Source organism: Lithobates pipiens, unplaced genomic scaffold (genome assembly GCF_037356315.1).
Source record: "Lithobates pipiens isolate NorthernLeopardFrog02 unplaced genomic scaffold, aLitPip1_a1.2 Scaffold_19, whole genome shotgun sequence".
Taxonomy (NCBI): Eukaryota; Metazoa; Chordata; class Amphibia; order Anura; family Ranidae; genus Lithobates; species Lithobates pipiens.
The window spans coordinates 446,669,378-446,689,776 of record NW_027507764.1 but is presented as its reverse complement, the minus strand read 5'-3'; the positions used below and the strand labels follow the sequence as shown (position 1 = coordinate 446,689,776).

The following is a 20,399-nucleotide window of genomic DNA, read 5'->3' as shown; positions in this document are numbered from 1 at the left end:
TATTGATAATACAATATACTATATTTTTTATATTAATGCAAACGCACTATTAGCTGTTTTATCCCTTTGATAGAACATTTTAAAGATGCAGGTTGATTTCATACACACCACTGGTATGTCTCTTCTTATAAATCCTACAACTTATACTTATATATATTACCACTTATAACTGTTACATATAAGAGAAACATATTAACATGAGAGATTTGCTCCCGGGTGGATTCCATGCACAGATCTGCCTGTTGGCTTTTCCTACACTTGGCAGGCAGATGTCATAGTGCTATAGCTTCACATGCATCCAGGCTTCAGAGGCTGAGCCAGACCAGAGTGCTGCTTAATGCAGGGACCTGGAAAGAGGGGGAGAGAGAGAGGGAGAGCAAGTGGAGGGGAGGGGCTGGGAGCCACAAGCACAGAAAAGAAGTGTTATGAGGTTAGCGAAGGGAAAAAGAAAAGCGAGAAGCTGATGGTGAGCGAAAGAAGAGAATAGGGAAGTAGCAAATGAAAAAAAAAAATTAAGTCTTCGTTTCACATCTAAAAATGCATGTAAAATTGGAACAACGAGGATCCACATAAGAAAGTGACATACAGCTGCGGAGTTCAACTGAATAAAAATCTCTACAGGGGGCAGGAAGAGGATCAGTGACAAGGACATCTCAGATAGGGTCCAGCTGCACATCATCCAAGGTGTCTGGAACAGGTAACTCTCCTCTATCACTTCCTAGACTTATTTCTCAGCTGCAGAGATTCAGCTTACAATTACAACATATACTGAGATTTAAACTAAGAATTTGCTATTGCAGAATGGTTTATTGAGAGATGCCAGAGCTATGCTTCTTTACAATGTTAGCACCTGTATAGGGTAGGTGGTAAGTAAGCTAGTTTTTGTTAATTAATATTATGAGTTACCTTTCTTAAATCAAAGAACATATGTAATGTTTAAGTAACTTTTTTAATGCCAATTCCATAGCTTTTACTTAGAACTGCCATTGAAATAACTTTTTTTAATGCAAGCAAATGAAAGTGATACATATATGTGAAATTATGTGTATAAAAGAAGATTTCATATGGCAACATAAGGGTACCGTATCCACAAATTTCATTCATTTTCATCATAGTGTGATTTTATTTATTATGTAAATACTTAGTGTGTAATTAGTAATCAGTTGTATTACATGTATCTGTTCTTCTATTCGTTAGTCCAAAAAAAAAAAGTAATACATAAGGGTTCAGTGTATTCAGATTGTTTTCATATCCGAAGTAGTTCACCCAAATTATCCATATGTTTAATGGACTTTGGACATAATGTGCATTAAATATGTTCATGGTATAGGCTCGTACAGCTGAAGGCACATACAACACTTGTTGTCACGTATCATTGACCCTTTCCTGGATGAATGAGACAGTGCTGGCTGTTGCTCAAAATGAAGTGCTTGATCTCCATGTCAAAGGCACTTGTAACCTCTTGTGTTATTTGGAACAGAACTGCTAGATATCCATGGTGATGGTAATCAGCATCAATTAGGCACACATTTACATGACAGTGTGTGCTCCTTTTTCATGACAGGCTCTTAGTTTCCATAGGTACTAGGTTATTTAGTAATCACTAATCATACTTAATGCAATCGTGACCATTTGTTCAATCAATCCACTGTATTTTGAACTCTGTAGAAAACTGTGTTTCTTTCTCAAACCCAGATATTGATGACAAATGTTGTTTTATGGCTACACACAGACTTTTATTGTGCACTGCAACGATCGTATATCCCATTTATCACACACTGTGAATGCATCTACTTTATTTCAATACCTCATCAGAATAGTTCTAACCAGGACCATACATACATCAAAATACTCATACATCAAAATGTGGTTAACAGAATACTGGGTAGAACAAGGTACAGAAATGGTTGACCTATTATTAATAAATGCATTATATGTTCTCAATTTATGTCTGCATAAATATGTGCTGAAAATGTGGTTCTTGATGATAACAGGATGCAGAGCAGAAAGGAAAACCTAGATGAGACTGAATCAGGTTAAGGAGAATTTAACAAAATAATCCTAATGGCATCTACTGCCACAATGCCTCTCATATAGTATATGATAATGATGACAATAATGATGTTGGTGATAATAATTATGGCCAAATGGATTTATTAAAAAAGTTATTTCAAATGATTTACTTGGATGTTTGCCATTAGATACGTGATTACTGTGTAACATCAGTGATGAGCCAGCTGGGCAAAGTTTGGTGCTCAAGAGCTATAGCGAAGCTATGGTGAATCCAGAAAAAGAATCTGGTAAAACTGAACATTGTGCCAAACCCCATATAGGTCTTGTAAATAAGAAGAAAGATTTACATCTTGTTGTTGCTTTCTGGACTTTTTCAAGGCCATTTTGCTTGCTGTTGCTTTAAAAGGACATTTGTAGCTTCACATCATGCCATGGGGCATGAACCAATGGAAAACAAAATACCATTCCGTGTGGAGAGGGTCTTTTCTGGTACAATAATTTTTATTGTAATGAGCATGGCAACCATTCACCCACACAGCGGTATAGCATATCAAACATAATGAAAAGGCTTGGGCTGACAGAACAATAAGGCCGCGTACACACGGGCGGATTGTCTGGCCAACTAAGTTCGTCAGACAATCCGACAGACAGTCCGTTCAACTTTTGAATGAACGGACTTGACCACACACGATGAACAGACAGTCCGCTGAAAACTTGCGCAATGACGTGTACAGCACGTACGACGGGACTCGAAAAACGACGTCCAATACACTGCAATGCAACCTTTCGCCGTGTAAATCCTTTCTGAGCATGCGCCATACTTAGTCCGTCGAACTAGCCTACTCACGAGCAGACTGTCCGCTGAAACCAAGTTTGGACGGACAATATTACGGAAATTCCGAAAGACTTGGTCCGCCAGACTGTCCGCTGAAAAAGTCCGCTGAAGCCCACACACGAGCGGATTGTCCGCTGAAACACGTTTCAGCGGACCAAGTCTGTCAGACAGTCTGCCCGTGTGTACGCGGCCTAACAAATAACTTTTATAGGCAAAAAATGTCCACTGAGCGACCTAGGGGAAAAAAAAATGAAGGTCCACATATTCCTCCCAGGCCCAAGGGCCTACAAGGGGAGTCCGCGTTGCAGGTGCACATGTTTGCATCAAGGGATAAAATGCATTCAGTTCCACAAAATAATGGGGGTGGTTATTTAGTGAAAAGAGCAAAATGGGTTTTATACCTAGCCGTGTTAGCTTCATGTCAGCAAAGAAAGGAAGGGTCCCTAGAGTCAAGGCCTCGGCAAAAAGCGGGAGACAGAGGGCTGCCACAAGCCCAATGTCTGCAACAAAGAGAGAGAAAAAGAAATAGACTAAAGAGGAGAAGAATGGGGGGGGGGGGGTGAAGGGGGGAAGTAGGTTAAGTCCTGCAGAGTGTGAGAAGGTATTTTCATTACTTGCTGACCATTGTATGTATTAAAATGTCCTGTAAGCAAGTAGTTATACCAGGATCATGTCAGCAGCTTCATGATCCTGCCAGCAATTGGCTGTCTCATAAAAGTGATCACTTTTGCGGTGTTGCAAAGGCTCCCCTCCTGTTGCTGCCCACAGTGGATCCTGGGCTCTTACATTCTTTTGGAAAGCCCTGAATTGCAGTAAATGGTTGTGACGGCTGCCCACAGATGAGATGGAGGAACATCTTTTCCCCCAACTCCTCTGTGATGAATGAACCCAGAAGCGACAATGATGCAATCATTTCCTGTTTCAGAGCTGTTCTTTCCAGTCAAGGAAGCAGCTAACCAATCACAATCTTTACTTGGTTAATTGCTTCGGAGGGCAGAGGGGACATCAGGGGATCAAAAATAAATAAAATAAAAGTAATAGAAACATGAAAACTGCTTTTGTCCCCTTGGCATACATGCAAATGCACCTTTAGGTTTTGGGTTTAATACCTCTTTAGAGGGAAACATTAAAATGCACAAATTTTGCTTGGGGTGCCTTAAACTTGCACATGAAGTTGTGCACCGGTCTGATGTACTCTTTTAAAAGTGGCATTAAAAAATACCACTGCTAAATGACAATTCCCTGTCAGCTTAATTCTGTTTGTAAACAAAGCAAGTGACAGAAGATCCTGGATGATTGCATTGACAAAATATAGTCATGACTATTTTTGGTAAATGACACCACCCAGGCTTCTGCTACTGTTGTTTATATTCCAACAGCACTGAAGACCTGCCATTTGCAAGGGAAGTAGTGGCAAGCCGGCATCATCCTGGCAGTGGGTCTCCAGGCATCACTCACTGTGATTGACACTGGATCCCTGGATGATGCAATTGTTCAATTTATATTATGGGACTCTTCTCTTTTTATTTACTTTTTTCAAGTTTGTTGTGAATAAGCAACAAGGGTTACTGTGTACCCCTTACTTTTATTGTAGGTGGGTGGATATCTGGGGGGGGTCCTTTATTCTAAAGGGGCTTCCAGATTCAGATACATTGGTAGACCCCCCCATTCTCTTGGGTCTTCGGATACGGGGATAAGGCCCTCTTCCACATTACCTAGGGGACAAGCGGGCTGATTTACTAAAAATGGAGAGTGTAAAATCTGGTGCAACTCTAAACAGAAACCAATTTTTGACAAATGTTAATTGGTAGAGCTGGAGTTAGAAGCTGGTTGGCTACCATGCACAGCTGCACCAGATTTTGCACTCCTCAGTTTTAGTAAATCAACTAAAAGGTGCATGCAAGAAGCTTAGGTTTTGTGTTCCTCATTGTAAGGTGTACTCCAAATGTTAAAGGCATGTGGGGTGGTATGGTTCAGGAGGAGGGTGCACACTCACTGCTCCCCTTTTCCTAGCAACCTAGGCTGCATGCCAGAACAAGGGTTGACAATGTAAGACCAAGGCAATCCCATTACAAATGAAAGTTCCCCACCAGTTTTTTTTTACATGTTTCAAAGCAAACTGGCTGGCAACAATCCTGGATGATGTCATTGATCAAATATGGTCATGAACATATTGATCAATGATATCACCCAGGATTTCCATGGACAGGTTTGCTCACAAACAGAACTAAGCCAGCTGGGAACTGCAATTTATCAGCAGTATTGTGTAAAAATATACCCATTTTACATGGAAGGAGTGTGCAGATCAGGAAAGGGTGGGTTTAGTACACTCTTGAATTAGGTTTCTAACATTACATGTTTGATTATAGGATAGAACATTTTCTTAATTTCTATAAGCTCTACAAATAATACATATACAACATTCAATTAAACCTACATTAGATATATTTTTTATGCTAAATTAATCTTCTCTAAAGCTGTTACTGCACACATATTTTGGATGATTCCTGATGAACTGGCCAAAATTCGCTCTATCGGTGGCCCTGTTGGCAACATCTGGATTGCAAAAAAGTAAATTTTTCAATCAACTTTTCTCCAAAGAGATGGGTGAAAAATTGCTAGCCAAACAATGCCTGCCTCCAATCAGATGAGCTGTCTCTCAGAATACAAGAGCCCACATGGGGAACTTTTGTCCATCCTTGCTGTTTAGCCCAAAGACTGAACTAAAAAAATGGATACTTGTATGGCCAGCTTAACCTCCCTGGCGGTACGATTATTTCGGATTTTAGGTGCTAAAAGCGGCACCATTATTTTGCTTGAAAATTTGGCGTTTTATATTGTAGTCCTGTAATTCTTAGGAATAACTCTCTTAAATCTGTCCAAACCAGAGTCTCGCAGACATCCAGGGTATGATAAAGTTTGAAAAATGAAATCATAAATTATAATATAATAAATAACTATAAATAATTATACCAAATAATAATATAATAAAAATTATTCAATAATGTAAGCAAATCAAAAACACTGAAATTTGCTCAGTTGCAGAATTGTCACTGTCATTACTTTTCAGTATTTGATGATGGATCTCCCCACAAATCGCTATCGCTCAATTCTGCGAGTGATTCCAATTTATTATCGCTGTTTTCTAGCTGGTCTAAAACCATTTTTGATGTAAAGTGACAGTTTTGGTTGCTATGGACAATCTCCAGTTTCCAGGCAGAAAGAACAGTTTTTATTATATAAAACTGCATGCAGGACACTGGGCAGACCACTAGGGACAAAGGGGAGGTGAAATATTTACATACAGCAATGTAATCTGTAAGATTACATTATACTGTATGTATACTGTGTGTTTCACTTTTTGAATTTGGCGCCGATCTCCATCCCCGTGCGTTGCAACGCTCGCAGGGAACGGAGATCGGCTCTGTGATAGATCGAGCGAGACATGGCTCGCTCGTACAGCGGGGAGACAACGCTGGATCCGAGGGAGAAGGTAAGTAAGCCTCTTCCTGGATCCAGCGATGCAATCCCGAGTCTGGCTCGGGGATACCGCTTTTGGTATAAAAATTCCACCCCCGAGCCAGACTCGGGAATACCGTCAGGGGGGTTAAAACAGATTTCCACCCAGAAATGTAACTTCTGCTGATCCGGTTCCTCCCCCCTCCAGTGTCTAATCCAGGTATTTGCTCCAACTTCTGGTGGATACTGCGGTGATCTACGCCATGTCCGGCCCCTCCATTCCCCCCCCCCCCGCTGTCTTCTGGGAGACAGACAGGTCCCAGAAGACAGCAGGGACTCACGCATGCACAGTAGGGAGCAAGCGTTCACTTTCTGATTCCCTTACTGAAGATGCTGGCGCCTCCACCCAGAGTCGAGGGATGGGTCAGCTTCGGGTGAGGACATCGCGGGCGCCCTGGTCAGGTAAGTGTCCTGATGCAGTATTTGTAGCTGCTGACTTTAATTTTTTTTTTCAGACGTAACTCCACTTTAATTAATTAAATATAAATAAAAGTGCCAACAGTATATGCAGCACTTTACAATGTAGAGGGGGACAGCACAAATGTATACAGCGCCAACAGTTTACGTATCACTTTACAATATAAAGGGGGAAAGCACAATTACAGTACAATACAGAAGGGACAGGAGGGCCCTGCTCATAGAGCTTACATTCTAAAGGGAGGTGATAGTGGTACAAAAGGTAATAGATGCAGGGAATGATTTGATGGGGGTGGCTCGGTAATGAGTACATGCAGCCATAACAGTTACAGGCATACCCCACTTGTAAGTACACAATGGGGTTTATTTACTAAAGCTTGAAAGTGCAAAATCAGGCTCACTTCTGCATAGAAACCAATGAGCTTCCAGGTTTTATTACCAAAGCTTATTTGAACAAGCTGAGGTTAGAAGCTCATTGGTTTCTATGCAGAAGTGAACCTGATTTTGCACTTTCCAGCTTTAGTAAATAAACCCCATTGTGTACTTAAAAGTGCGGTATGCCTGTATTTACTACATATTATAGAGATCACAGTACTCCTCAAGACAATCATCTCTCTTCCTACCTAGAAGGTTGGCACCTACTTTGTTAATCCAGGATTAGCATCTACTTACTGGACTAAAGTAATTTTCCTAGATAATGTAATCTTGTAAACATTGGCGCCTGTGTAATAGCTTTTATTATGTTCTGGACTGTGTGCACATGTCCAACACAGATCAGCCCCTGTGGCTGTCTTCTGCTTTGTGAGCTGCCACAAAGATAAAATGTTACAGATAGCGTAATCACTGGGGAAACAGAAACTGAGGACATTTTTCTGCCTGACATCATTATTCCAGATCGCACTTCTCAGTCTAGGCACAATAACTTAACTGGAGCTAAAGAACTGTTTTTAATGTTAAAAAATACCCTTTTTCTTGTATATTGTGGCATGTAAGGAATTATTTAATACAACAGGTAAATTTTAATTAGCATTGCACTAGGTAGCAACATCAGGGTCAGCAACTGAAGCCTTTACTTTAACCTCCCTAGCGGTAATCCCGAGTCTGGCTCGGGTTGGGATTTAAGCACCATAAGCGGTAACCCCGAGTCAGACTCAGGATCGCATTGCTGGATACAGGGAGGACACAGGGAGAAGTTACTTACCTTGTCCCCTGGATCCAGCGATGTCCTCCACGCTGTGTGATCAAACTGTCCTCCGCTCGATTCACACAGTGCCTGAATGCCACCGAGCTCCGTTCCCTGTGACGTTACGGCGCACGAGAGCGGAGATCGGCGCCAAATTCAAAAAAGTAAAAACACACAAAACACACACAGTAATGTAATCTTACAGATTACAGTACTGTATAAAAAAATGACACACACCCTTTGTCCCTAGTGGTCTGTGCAGTGCCCTGCATGCACTTTTATATTATAAATACAGTTTTTTCTGCCTGGAATTTGGAGATTGTCCATAGCAACCAAAAAGTGTCCCTTTATGTCAAAAGTGATTTTAGACCAACTAGAAAACAGCGATAATAAATTATAATCACTTGCACGATTTGTGGGGAAATTCGTCATCAAACACTAAATCTAATGACAGCGACAATTCTGCAAATGAGCAAATTTCAGTGTTTTTGGATTTGATTACATTATTGAATAATTTTTATTATTATGTATTATATTATAAACTTTATCATACCCGGGATGACTGCTAGACTCAGGTTTGAACAGATTTAAGAGAGTTATTCCTAAGAATTACAGGCCTACAATATAAAACGCCAAATTTCCATGCAAAATAATTGTACCGCTTTCAACACCTAAAACCAGAACTAATCATACCTCCAGGGAGGTTAAAAGAGAACTGTGAGATTAAAATAAACATACATACTCACCTAAGTGGACACCAGCTCTAAGACCAAAGACTGCTGATCACTCAGTTCTCTGTCTTCTCTGAGCAGAGAGCCGGTGACAGTAATCAGTCACCGGCTCTCTTTGCTCTGTCCCTCTGGTGATCACTGGAGTGCTGAGCTGTGAAGGGGGGAGGGAGTCATGCTGATCCTAGGTATTTAGGTGGGTCCCTACATTGAAGTCAGGATCCATCCAGATCCTGGACCTGCTGAGTGACAACAGCCAAAAGCAGACTTTAGCCTGCTGTCAACTGAATCTGCGTCCCAGGAGTGCAGAACTAAGAGCTTTGTCCCTGCTGCCCCTTTAAAAATAAGTAAGCAATGGCAGTTCCCATGTTTATGTTTAAACAGATTCCATTTAACTTAATTATTGACCTCCCTTTTCTATCTCCCTAACTGACCTAACCAGTACTTACCTTAATATTCACCAGAGTATTCTTTTATATTAAAATGCTTAAATGCGGGATCATAAAGATGTATCACACGCAGTGTAATTATGCTTAATTAGTCTGGAGCTTTTGCACAGACCTAAGAGAGTTCAATAACCTGTCCATAACAACACTTTAGCTTTTCAAGCACATTGTTCCAGACAGTATGATGTTTTGCTGTATAACATTGTCTCTGTTAATAATCTGTAGGCAAAAACAAAATCCTACCATTTTACTTGAGCATATTTGGTCTTTTCTGGTGTTTTCTTTTACATTTTTCTACCTCAGGGGTCAATCACACGCTAGTGATGGCCTACAGCAGTCATTTATATCAAGTGGGTTAAGTTATATGGCAACATATCATATTATTCACTTGCCCATTTTCCTTTTTTTCCCAAGCAACCAAGAAAAATTAATTGTTCACTGATTTTACCCCCATAAACTAAACATTGATTAGCCAGGTTGTCACACTTCGCACATTACTTTAGTAAATAATGCTAAATGTGTCTCATTCATATTAAAATCTGGAGAAAGATAAAGTAGAATTGTTTACTACAGGAATCATTTAGAAATATAGTCAGTTATCAAATAGAAGAAACACTTTCTGCACTTGCACTTCCTCTGTTCTAAGGCTTTATATAGCTCATTGTTAAAATGTGTGCTTAAAACTGTGAAGACTGATTGGGAGGCTTGGGGGTGTACTTTGTATTTTGCATGTTTGCTGTGGTGATGCATGGTGCCCTACAATCAACACATTTCTGCTTGCTCATACAGTATTTCACAAAAGTGAGTACACCCCTCACATTTTTGTAAATATTTTTCATGTGACAACACTGAAGAAATGACACTTTGCAACAATGTAAAGTAGTGAGTGTACAGCTTGTATAACTGTGTAAATTTGCTGTCCCCTCAAAATAACTCAACACACAGCCATTAATATCTAAACTGCTGGCAACAAAAGTGAGTACACCCCTAAGTGAAAATGTCCAAATTGGGCCCTATTAGCCATTTTCCCTCCCTGGTGTCATGTGACTCGTTAGTGTTTCAAGGTCTCAGGTGTGAATGGGGAGCAGATGTGTTAAATTTAGCGTTATCTCTCTCATGCCGCGTACATACAATCAAAAAATCCGGTGGACAATCGCTCCGTGTGTGGGCTCCGGCGGATTTTTTTTACCCAAAAGTCCGGCGGACTAAGAAAGTAGTTTTGTACAAAAATATGTCCACCAGACTCGCAGTCTGGCGGACAATACGGCCGTGTGTGTGCTAGTCCGCCGTACTTTTGAAATTAAAGGACTTTTCCTGCACGGAGAAAAGTCCGTTCATTTTGGGCGCGGCTCCAGGTAGCCGGGACTAGCGAGGGAAGCGTCTCTGGCCCCGTCACCTGGTATGGAGTTAAAGGGGAAGCCCTATGCCGAAAAAATGGCGTGGGGGTCCCCCCAGGTCCATATCAGACCCTTATCCGAGCATGCAACCTGGCCCGTCAGGAAAGGGGGTGGGGACGAGCGAGCGCCCCCCCTCCTGAGCCGTACCAGGCCGCGTGCCCTCAACATGGGGGGGTGCTTTGGGGAAGGGGGAGCGAAAGTACCTTGTCCCCATGTTGATGAGGACATGGGCCTCTTCCCCACAACCCTGGCCATTGGTTGTCGGGGTCTGTGGGCGGGGGCTTATTGGAATCCTTAACCCCCCCTGGATCCCGGCCCCCCATCCTATGTGAATGAGTAGGGGTACAATATACCCCTACTCATTCACCTGTGAAAAAAATGTAAAAAAAACACAACACACAAGGGTTAAAATAGTTTATTGCACAGCTCCGGGGGTCTTCTTCTGTCTTCGGGGGTCTTCTCGCCGGACTCCTCCGCTATGTTCTGCTCTTTTGCTAGCTCTTTTACTAGAGGAGGAGCCCAGCTTTCTTCTTCGCCGCTGCCCTCTTCTTCCGACTTCGGGGGTCTTGTCCCCCACTTCGGGGGTCTTGTCCCTCTCTTTGGTTCTTCTTGCCGGGCCTCCGCGCCTTCTTCTAGCTCTTTTACAAGCGGTGGCCTGGTCTTCTGTCGCCGCCACCTTCTGTTTTTTTCTTCTTCTCTTCTTCTCTTCTTGAGCTGTTGCCTCGTCACTGTCTCTGGCCACAATGACAGAGACTTATATAGGGACATCGCCGGATGATTTTCCCGCCCATTATGATGTCACAGTCCCAGAGGATACTCATTCACATAGGGTGGGGGACTCGGATCCGTGGGCCCCCTTATTAAAGGGGGCTCATGGATTCCGATAAGCCCCCCGGCCTCAGACCCCGACAACCAACGGCCAGGGTTGTCGGGAAGAGGCTCTTGTCCTCATCAACATGGGGACAAGGTGCTTTGAGGTGGGGGGGCCGTGCGGCCCCCCTTCCCCAAAGCACCCCCCATGTTGAGGGCACGCGGCCTGGTACGGCTCAGGAGGAGGGGGGGCGCTCACTCATTGGGAACCCCTTTTCTGACCGTCCGGGTTGCGTGCTCAGATAAGGGTCTGATATGGACCTAGGAGGGGGACCCCCACACCGTTTTTTCAGCGCAGGGCTTCCCCTTTAACTCCATACCAGGTGATGGGGCCGGCGACACTTCCTTCGCTAGTCCCGGCTACCTGGAGCCGCGCTCAAAATGAACAGACTTTCCTCCGTGTGTGTGGGCAAGTCTGGTCATTTCAAAAGTACGGCGGATAATCCGACAGACTAAGTCCGCCGGACCTAGTCCACCGGAAAAGTCACGTGTGTGGGCATACTCTACATAAAGATGGCCTAGGCTATAAAAAAAATTGCCAAGACCCTAAAACTGAGCTGTAGCATGGTGGCCAAGACCATACAGCGGTTTAACAGGACAGGTTGCACTCAGAACAGGCCTTGCCATGGTCGACCAAAGAAGTTCAGTGCACATGCACAGTGTCATATCCAGAGGTTGTCTTTGGAAAATAGATGTATGAGTGCTGCCAGCAATGCTGCAGAGGTTGAAGGGGTGGGGGGGTCAGCCTGTCAGTGCTCAGACCATACGCCGCACACTGCATCAAATTGGTCTGCATGGCTGTTGTCCCAGAAGGAAGCCTCTTCTAAAGATGATGCACAATAAATCCCACAAACAGATTGCTGAAGACAAGCAGGCTAGGGACATGAATTAGTGGAACCATGTCCTGTGGTCTGATGAGACCAAGATAAACTTATTTGGTTCAGATGGTGTCAAGCATGTGTGGCGGCAACCAGGTGAGGAGTACAAAGACAAGTGTGTCTTGCCTACAGTCAAGCATGGTGGTGGGAGTGTCATGGTCTGGAGCTGCATGAGTGCTGCTGGCACTGGGGAGCTACAGTTCATTGAGGGAACCATGAATGCCAACATGTACTGTGACATACTGAAGTAGAACATGATCCCCTCCCTTTCGGAGACTGGGCCAAAGGGCAATATTCCAACATGATAACGACCCCAAACACACCTCCAAGATGACCACTGCTTTGTTAAAAAAGCTGAGGGTAAAGGTGATGGACTAGCCAAGCATGTCTCCAGACCTAAACCTCCTCAAACGGAAGGTGGAGGAGCGCAAGGTCTCTAACATCCACCAGCTCTGTGATGTCGTCATGGAAGAGTGGAAGAGGACTTCAGTGGCAACCTGTGAAGCTCTGGTGAACGCCATGCCCAAGCGGGTTAAGGCAGTGCTGGAAAATAATAGCGGCCACACAAAATATTAACACTTTGGGCCCAATTCGGACATTTTCACTTAGGGGGTACTCAATTTTGTTGCCAGCGATTTCGAAATTAATGGCTGTGTGTTGAGTTATTTTGAAGGGACAGCAAATTTGCACTGTTATACAAACTGTACACTTACTACTTTACATTGTAGCAAAGTGTAATTTCTTCCAGGTTGTCACATGAAAAGATATAATGAAATATTTACAAAAATGTGAGGAGTGTACTCACTTTTGTGAGATACTGTACATCAATAGCATCCATAAATGGTATCATAGTATGGTCATCATAGCAAAAAAGATAATTGGAAAAAATGGGCATTTACAGCTTTGAAAAGTGAGGGGACCAATGCAATAGTACTTATTCTTACAATTCTAGAGTTCAGCTTTAAACCTGGCCACAGATGGATGGAAAGTTTGCCAGTTCAGAAGAGAACGGCCAAACTTCAATCCACGTATGGATCGAAACAATTGACTTCTGCTGAACAGGAACGTTGGAAAATGTTTCTCAATAGTAATTCGCAGAAAGAAAAAAATAGTTTTGTTTCAATTCATTATTTAACCGCTTCAGGACCACGCCGTAGCAGATTTACTGCTACAGGGCAACTCACCTGTGCAGGATCACATTGGTGATCAATTACCACCAAAAGAAAGCTCTATTTGTGGGGAAAAAAATGCCATAAATTGCCGTACCACAAAAAATGGCAAGGAGGGTAAATCTTTCAGAGGTCAAATGGTTAAATAATTTTGTTTAGTTAAATTTGTTAAATTCATTTAAATCATTTTTAGAAATTCATTTTGTTTCTTTTATTCGTTTTCTAATTCGATTAGAATTTTCTGAATTCTGTCAAATTAAATTCAACCAAATTTGGAAAATTCAAATTGGAATTCAAATTCAAATTGGCATTCAAATTCAAATGTATTATATTCAAAATTCAATTTTTCAAAGATGGTTATGTTCTTTCTATTCTATTCTATTGTTTTTCTATTCTATTCTTTTCTATTATATTCAAATTTGTATTTCAGAAGACAGTTATATTCTTTCTATTTTATTTGATTCTTTTGTTTTTTATTGTAATGTAGTCTTTTATTACATCTGGATTTCCAGATTACAATAGTACCAAATAGAACAGAATAGAATAGAAAAGAAAATAATAGAGTAAAATAGAACAGGATAGAACAGAAAATAAAATAGTAGAACAGAGTAGATCTATTTTATTATTTTATTTTATATTCTATTCTTTTATTTTATATTTTAGTCTTATCTATTCTATTCAAATTTAAATGTATTCTAATCTAAATTACATTTTTGGTTATATTCTTTCTATTTTATTCTATTGTTTTTTTTTCTATTCTATTTTATTCTATTCTTTTCTATTTTAATCTGTTATTTTCTATTCTGTTCTTTTCTATTCTATTCATTTAATTTCTATTCTACTCTTTTAATATTTATTCTATTTTATTCTACTCTATTCTTTTCTACTCTGTTCTACTATTTTATTTTCTGTTCTATCCTGTTCTATTTTACTCTATTATTTTCTTTTCTATTCTATTCTGTTCTATTTGGTACTATTGTAATCTGGAAATTCGGATGTAATGAAAAATTTGGATGAATTTAGATTCAGAGCGAAATGAACCGCACATGTCTATTTCTCAATCAGTGGCTGCAGCCACACAGCTTCTGACAGGGGAGAGTCCTCTCCATCAGAATACAATGGGAAAGCTGGGACGATTTCTCCATCCACCTCACTTGCAATACATTTTTTCAATCAGAGCAAGCTTAAAGGGGTTGTAAAGGTAATTTTTTTATTTTCTACATAGGTTCCTATAAGCTAGTGCATTGTTGGTTCACTTATCTTTTCCTTCGATTTCCCTTCTAAATGTTTTATTTCTTTGTTTTCTTTGTCTAAATTTCTCACTTCCTGTTACTCCTCAGTAAGCTGTTCAGTAAGCTGTTCTGGCTGACTAACCACCAGCTCGGATTATGGTGAGAAGTTTACTGAGGAGAAACAGGAAGTGAGATATTCAGACAAAGCAAAAAAACATTTAGAAGGGAAATCAAAGGAAAAGATAAGTGAACCAACAATGCCCTAGCTTAAAGGAACCTATGTAGAAAATAAAAAATTTACCTTTACAACCCCTTTAATTTTGTTTTCGATGTAACAAAGAAGGGTTAGCATCTCTGTCATTGTGAAACAAAAAAGAATCTCTGTCATGCTTTTTTGTCATCTGTGACCCTATTGTGGTGTTTTCACCTCATTTATTGTCAGAACGGGAAGCGATGATAAATATACCTCAATAAGGACATGGACAAAAACAAAAACACAGTTTTAGAAGAGTGGGGAATGATTAGAACTCCTGAAAATGCATTTATTGGTGTCTTTGCTTTTTCTAGTGACAGAAGTTTTTTCACCTTAATGCATAGGGTGTATTAAGGTAAAAAAACACAACCCCTTTAAACTTCACAGAGTTTTACCCACTTTATCTAAAATTAAAAAGAAGTTGGGCGTAAACCCTTTGAACTTTTTTAATCTGTTAGCAAATATTTTTAGTTGGTAAACTCTATCCCTTGCATGTTAACACAATGTCAGCATACGAATAGTGTATTTTTCAAATAATGTAGCATTAACTAAAGAATTTTACAGTTCAAGCACCTTAATCAGATGACATTAAAAGCTGGTTTAGGCTCCATGCACACTGAAGCTCAAAAAAGCTATTTCTGGACGCCAGATTGCTGGCAGAAAACGCTGGTTGAAAAACCTGCTTTTAACAGCGTTTTATACTAGCGTTAATGAGCGTTAATGAGCGTTTTACAGCGTTAGCGTTAATGGGCGTTTTTTATAAAAATACACAGAGGACACTCCAAAAATCCCACAATGCATTGAAAAATAGAATGCCGAACACTAATGAACGAGCGTTAATGAGCGTTAATGAGCGTTAATGAGCGTTTGTCGTTTTTTGCCGCTGAAAAACGGCACTTTGAACGCGAATTTCTGGCGTTCAGAAAAAAGCCCATAAACTCCACTGCTCATTAAAGCTGAAAAACGTCCATGTGTGCATGGACACATAGGCTAACATAGAGTGGAGTTTATGGGCTTTTACAAAAAACGCCCAAACACCAATAAACTGCAGTTTATCAGCTTCAGTGTGCATGGAGCCTAAAAGTTGCAACCAAAAACTTAAATGTATTTTATTGTGATTTTATGTGATAGACCAACATAAAGTGGCACATTGGAGTGGAAGGAAAATGATAAATGGTTTTCAACACTTTTTACATAGAAATATGGGAAAAGTGTAGCGCACATTTGTATTCAGCCACTTTTACTCTGATACCCCTAACTAAAATTTAGTGGAATCAATTACCTTTAGAAGTCACCTAATTAGTAAATAGAGTCTGCCTGTGTGTAATTTAATCTCAGTATAAATACAACTGATCTGTGAAGCCCTCTGAGTTTTTTTTTGAGAACCTTAGTGAACAAACAGCACCATGAGGCTAGGTTCACACCGGAGCGATGCGGGAACGCAGCGAATCCGCGGCGTTTTCCCGCATCGCATGCCTCCCGCCGGCAGTTCACACTGCCCTATGCGGACTGCTGGGAGTGTCAGTGAAATGTTAATGACACCCCCAGATCAGTCCGCATATCGCAGTGCGATCTGCAAACTCGGACAGGAATCGGATCGCATGGTGTGAACACCCATGCGATCCGATTCTGCTGCGGACCAAAAAAAGGGTCCCATGTGAGTTTGCGGCGGGTGCGATGTGAATTCAGCCATACTATCTGTATGGCTGAACTCGCATCGCACAGAGATCGGATGTGATTTTCACTGCAGTGCGGTGCAAATCACATCCGGTTCTCCCTGCCGCAGCAGTGTGAACCCAGCCTGAAGGCCAAGGAACACACCAGACAGGTCAGGGATAAAGTTGTGGAGAAGTTTAAAGCACGGTTAGGTTATAAAAAAATATCCCAAGCTTTAACCATCTCATGGAGCACTGTTCAATCCTTCATCTGAAAATGGAAAGAGTATGGCACAACTGCAAATCTACCAAGACATGGCCATCCACCTAAACTGACAGACCAGGCATGGGGAGCATTAATCAGAGAAGCAGCCAAGAAGCCCATGGTAACTCTGGAGGAGCTGCAGAGATTCACAGCTCAGGTAGGAGAATCTGTTCACAGGACAACTATTAGTTGTGCACTCCACAAATAATCTGGCCTTTATGGAAGAGTGACAAGAAGAAAGCCATGGTTGAAAGAAAGCCATAAGAAGTCCCATTTGCAGTTTGGGAGAAGCCATGCGGGGGACACAGCAACCATTTGGAAGAAGGTGCTCTGGTGACTGGTCAGATGAGACCAAAATTGAACTTTTTGGCCTAAAAGCAAAACGCTATGCGTGGCGGAAAACTTACACTACACATCACCCTGAACACTCCATCCCCACCATGAAACATGGTGGTGGCAGAATCATGTTGTGGGGATGCTTTTCTTCAGCAGGGTCAGGGAAGCTATAGAGAGTTGATGGGAAGATGGATGGAGCCAAATACAGGGCAATCTTAGAAGGAAATGTGTTAGAGTCTGCAAAGACTTGAGAATGGGGCAGAAGTTCACCTTCCAGCAGGATAACGACCCTAAACATACAGCCAGAGCTACAATGGAATGGTTTAGATCAAAGCATGTTCATGTGTAGGGATGTGCTTTGAGTTCCAGTCGAACTCATGTTCGTCTCGAACATTACCTGTTCGCCTGTTCTGCGAACAGTGAACAATTTGGGCTGTTCGTGGCAAATTCGAAAAGCTGCAACACCCTATACAAGTCTATGGGAGAAATCTAAAGTGCCAATTTTAAAGGCTAATATACAAGTTACTGCCCTAAAAAGTGTTTGGGGACCTGGGTCCTGCCCCAGGGGACATGGATCAATGTAATATTCCTTTAAATTTCATACCTGGGGGTGTGTCTATAGTATGCCTGTGAAGGGGCGCATGTTTCCCATGCTTAGAACTGTGCCTGCACAAAGTGTCATTTCTGCAGGAATAAAAGTCTTTTAAAATCACTTGCGGCTATATGAATTGTCGGCTCCCGTAATACAGAGAACACTCAATGAGTGTTCTCTGTATTGGGAGCTGACAATTCATTCATTGATTAAAAAAAAAAAGTGTAAGGGTTCCCCTAAATTCAATTACCAGGCGCTTCAGGTCTGGTATGGATATTAAGGGGAACCCCGTGTCAAATTAAAAAAAAAATTGACGTGGGGGTCCCCCTAAATATCCATACTAGACCCTTCAGGTCTGGTATGGATATTAAGGGGAACCCTGCATCAAATAAAAAAAAATTGACGTGGGGGTCCCCCTAAAAATCCATACCAGACCCTTTATTCGAGCATGCAACCTAGCAGGCCACAGGAAAAGAGGCGGGGCGAGAGAGCGCCCCCCTCCTGAAATGTACCAGGCCACATGCCCTCAACATTGGGAGGATGCTTTGGGGGTCTGTGACCCCTCAAAGCACCATGTCCCTATGTTGATGGGGACAAGGGCCTCATCCCCACAACCCTGGCCGGTGGTTGTGGGGGTATGCGGGCGGGGGGCTTATCAGAATCTGGAAGCCCCTTTTAACAAGTGGACCCCCAGATACCAGCCCCCCCTGTTTGAAATGGTAAGGGGGTACAAAAGTACCCCCTACCATTTCACAAAGAACGTGTAAAAAATGGTTAAATAAGACAAACACACTTTTGAAAAATTCCTTTATTAAAAATAAAAAAAAGATTCCAGCGGTGCTAATCCACTCTTGCTATACAGTGACGGATTACCATCTCTCCGGGGTCCAGCGATGGCTGATCTGATCCAGCGACGGGTGATTTTCAGTCCAGCGCAGTCCATCCATGCATCCATCTTCTGTCTCCACTGAGGAGACACTGCGGGGATCCCAGCGCTGACGTTTCTTATATTAGGAGGGCGGGGCCATCCGTCACCTGACCCCGCCCCCTCTGACGCTTGTGAGGGAAGCCAGGGGTTCCCCAATGACGTATGAGTGACCCTGCCCCCCTCTGATGTAACGCAGGTTTCCTCAACATGGGGACATGGTGCTTTGAGGGGTCACAAACCCCCAAAGCATCCTCCAAATGTTGAGGGCATGTGGCCTGGCACGGTTCAGGCGGGGGGGGGCGCTCTCTCGTCCCACCTCTTTTCCTGCGGCCTGCCAGGTTGCGTGCTTGGATAAAGGGTCTGGTATGGATTTTTAGGGGGAGCCCCGCGTCAATTTATTTTTTTTTGACGCGGGGTTCCCCGTAATATCCATACAAGACCTGAAGGGCCTGGTAATTGAATTTAGGGGAACCCCGCGCTTTTTAAAAATTTTTTATGGCAGCATTAACATTTTGTTTGCCTTGGTGCTAGCCTGGATGTGATGACATCATAGGGGTGTGGTTATTTGTGTAGTCATCACTGCTTACCAAGCCCCTAACTTGTGAGTCATCAGTTGGCCATGCTTAGCTCCACCTACTGTGATCCTGATCAGGAGAATGCTCATGGGAGAATGACCAGCAGACTGTGGCAACTGGGGTACACAAGACACGTGACGGGGCTTATTAGAAAGCTAAAAATCTGGTAAATTGCATTTTCTTTCCACAAGAGCTTGCTGATTAACTTACCAAAAGGTCTCTGACATTATTACTTTTTGAACAAGAAGCACTTGGTTTTCCATTAAGTCAATTGCTTTTTTTCCATTGTAAATTTCTTTCACAGGATATAGGTGCTATTATGAACACATTTTAATCTTCTGTTGTCTGTGGTGAAATGAGCCATTTGCTTATATTTTGTTTTTGTTTTTGAGCTGCCATTTGTGATCTGCAAAATGGTCCCTCGTCAAATATGTACAGTAAAGACATAAACTGTCTGTGAATAAAATGAATTTATCCAACTTAACCACTTACAGACCAGACCATTTTGGTGGTCAAAGACCAGACCACTTTTTGAGATTCGGCACTGCGTCGCTTTAACTGACAATTGCGCGGTCGTGCGACGTGGCTCCCAAATAAAATTGACGTCCTTTTTTTCCCACAAACAGAGCTTTCTTTTGGTGGTATTTGATCACCCCTGCGGTTTTTATTTTTTGCGCTATAAACAAAAATAGAGCGACAATTTTTAAAAAAACGCATTATTTTTTACTTTTTGTTATAATAAATATCCCCCAAAAATATATAAAAAAACATGTTTTTCCCTCAGTTTAGGCCGATACGTATTCTTCTACATATTTTTGGTAAAAAAAATCGCAATAAACGATTATTGATTGGTTTGCGCAAAAGTTATAGCGTTTACAAAATAGGGATAGTTTTATAGCATTTTTATTAATAATTTTTTATTATTTTTTTTTTTACTAGTAATGGCGGCGATCAGCGATTTTTATTGTGACTGCGACATTGTGGGGGACCCATCGGACATTTTTGACACATTTTTTGGACCATTGTCATTTATACAGTAATCACTGCTATATAAATGCAGTGATTCCTGTGTAAATGACACTGGCAGTGAAGGGGTTAACCAGTGGGT

General features: G+C 41.8%; 1 protein-coding gene across 1 annotated transcript in view; it reads left to right on the top strand.

The window, feature by feature from the left end:
* The first annotated feature begins 402 nt into the window (after positions 1 to 402).
* OPRK1 (opioid receptor kappa 1) overlaps positions 403 to 20,399 on the top strand; it is a 133,778-nt gene continuing 113,781 nt past the window's right edge. The window contains exon 1 of the mRNA XM_077492692.1: positions 403 to 697. The gene's annotated coding sequence lies outside the window, so the exon portion shown is untranslated. The remainder of the gene's footprint in view (positions 698 to 20,399) is intronic.